This window comes from Elephantulus edwardii, unplaced genomic scaffold, assembly GCF_000299155.1.
Source record: "Elephantulus edwardii isolate Elephantulus edwardi_28Jun2011 unplaced genomic scaffold, EleEdw1.0 scaffold00171, whole genome shotgun sequence".
Lineage (NCBI taxonomy): Eukaryota > Metazoa > Chordata > Mammalia > Macroscelidea > Macroscelididae > Elephantulus > Elephantulus edwardii.
Window position 1 is genome coordinate 147,278 of NW_006399921.1, and position 3,222 is coordinate 150,499.

Consider the following 3,222-nt stretch of genomic DNA (forward strand, 5'->3'; position numbering starts at 1 on the left):
TTTGAAATCCAGGTTGTATTTTATATTTATACCATATCCACATATCAAATCTTATTAACCATCTCTCAAATGCTCTCTTGAAACTTATTGTCCCAAAGTATATGAGATGGAGTATCCTCATCTTTGTCTCTAAAAAGTTCCTGTGTTACCCTTCTTCCAAGACCAGATTAATTTTTTATTTTGGCAGTCCGTGATATCACTGTCAATGTTCTATATAACACATATAGTCAAACTTGGTTGTCAAATGTCAATTGTCTCTCAAATGAAACCATTTGTATAGATTTGGTAGAAAGGGTACTAGCTGGAGTCAAAAGGTTAATTCCAACCCCAGTCCTAACACTTAGATTGTGACACTAAGATTCTCTTTGATCTTTGTATTGGAATCTATTTAAAAAATATATATATATTGTGCAAATTAAATGTGACAATAGATGTGAATATACTTTGTGTCTTATAAAGGTCTACATAAATACATTTACAGTGTTCTAATTCCTGAAAAGTGAAGGGGGAAAAGACCCCCCACCAGATTGATGGACACAGTGACTGCAGCAATGGGCTCAAGTGTGTCAGACATTGTGAGGTTGGCATAGGATAGAACAGGGATCAGATCTAATTTCAGAACCTGTCTCAATAAACACACAATAAGAACATTACTCTGAAACTCACCTTCCTCCCTCCTGAAGATTCCAGATGAATATTTCTTCTTTCTCCTAACCTATCACTTTATGATTAAAGATGTATTAACCATCTCTCTTCTTTAACTGTCTAGCAACCACAGACAACAAGAATCAATTTTAAATAAGTCTGCACCTTAAATCTGTGGCTTTTATTCCCAGTTCAACTATTTTACGCCTAGAAATATAAAGACCAGTTGTCTCCAGGGGTTTCTCATCTCTTGAGGTGCAGCAGCCTGTTTATTTGTAAAGACCCATTCCCAGCTTTTTAGATCCTTCTTACATAAGGAAACTTACCATGTAGCATGGCCATAGTTCCAGAGTAATTACCTCAATACAGCTCAACATTAGATGTATGTTGTGTTAAAGTTTGCATTAGATTTAAATATAACATTAAAGATTTGCTATGGATGACGCAAAGCATGTCATTTTCTTGGAGTGTGTTTTAAAATACAGAAGTAGAGTTCTGTTATATTTTTCTAAGGGGTAAATGATTGAATATTTTAGTTGTTTAATAAATCTACTTTGAGTATTCATCATAGCTTTGATATCCAAATAAGCCCTTTGGAATCTTGCAATCAAAGGAACTGATGTGTTGTCCAACATGAGTTGTGTCCTAAAATTCTGCTAAGTGAATAAAGTAAGCAGTTAGGTTCTTAGCCATAAGTGTTGGATAATAAGCAGCAAGTAGGTGCTGTTTGGTTCAGAGACTAAACTAATCACTAAAGTAACAAATATAATCTTTGGAGAATACTTTAAATTGCACATATAGTATTTAATGTCCTAAAAATTGGATAGAATTCAGTTAAGCTGAGAGGATACAAGGAGCTTTTCAAGTTGTAGGCAAGGACATTAGAAGAAAAAAACAAACCACAAGGAGCATATGCAGAACTTTGGGAATGGCTGAAATATTTCTTAGGTAAAGAAAGTAAGTTCATTTTTTTGTTGTTGTTTTTGTTTTGGTTGATTATGGTTTAAACTGCATGAGAAGTCACTGTCCAGTCCCTAATGGTGGTTGTGTGGGATATTTGGCATGAGTTATTTGTTGTTGTTGCTTCCATTGTTAGATACTGTCAATATCAAATACAATTCATCTAGACCCAATGAACAACAAATCTGAAGCCTGAGTACTTTTGCTGTCCTCATAATCTCTGACACACCTGATCACAGGCAATGCATTAATCCATCTCTTTAAGTGTTTTCTCTTTCATTTATCCTCCACCTTTCCATGCATGATGTCCCTAGTCCCAAGGAATAACTTCTCTTAGCAACATGCCCAAAGTATGTAAGATGAAACCTTACCATCCTTGCCTTCAAAGAGTTGCACTTTTTCTAAGATATATCTGTCGGTCCTTTTGGTTGTTGGTGTTGTTTTTAGGTGTCATCGAGTACATCTCACACCATATACATATGTAGTTGTTAGGTACTGTTGAGTACATATCACACCATATACTTTGCTCATCTCACAGCATATACACACCATCTCATGTTGTTGCTGTTATGTGCCATCGAGTCGTTTGCGACTCATAGCGACCCTATGTACAATAGCCCTAAACCCTGCTCTATCCTGTGTCAATCGTTTTGCCTCTGACACACTCATCCCGGTTACCCCAGTCACTGAATCAATATTTCCATACTTGAAAGTTCTACCTAGGTTGCCCTTTCTGTTAGTCTACGTGTGTTCTGTTGTACATAGGGTTTTCAGAGGCCTGCTATTGCAGAAGTGGATGACCAATCCTTCTTCCTAGTCTGTCTTAATCCGAATGTTTAGATTTAGAGGAGTATACTATATGCAAAAATCAACTCAAGGTGGATAAGAGACCTAGGGTTAAAGCCTAAAATCGTAAAGATCATAAGAGGCACAAATGGGACTTAATTTAGAAGGTCTATTGTTAGGTGCTGTTGAGTACGACTCATAGTAACCCTATGAACAACATACCTGAATCCCATCCTATCCTGTGCCATCTTCATACTTCCTGAGACACTAATGTAGCAGTCACCATGTCAATCCACTTGGCTGAGGGTCTTCTCCTTCACTGACCCTCTACCCTCCTAAGCATCATGTCCCTCTCCAAGGAACAACCCTGCCTGGCAACATGCCCAAAGTATGTGAAGCAAAGCCTTATCATTCTTTTCTCCAAAGAGGCGTCTCTCTGCAGCCTCTCCAAGACATATTTCTTTATTCTTTTGACAATCTATAGGACGTTCAGTGCTCTTCTCCAACACCACAGCTCAAAGGCATCAATCTTTCTTCTGTCATCTTTTTTCATTGTCCAGCTCTCAGATGCATAGCAAGTGATCAGAAAGATGATGATGTGAATCAAATGCACCTTAGTCCTCAAACTGGCATCATTACTCCTCAATAATTGAGAGAGGTCCATAATTGCAGACTTTCCCAGTGCAATACTGAATATGGGATATTCAATTTTGCTGTTCTATTTTTTTTAATTTAAGTTGTTTATTTTTCATTTCAATGAACATCTGCAGAGATTTTGGGATTCCATTCATTCATTGTTGCACCCTTCTCCCCACACAAACCCTCCCCCCT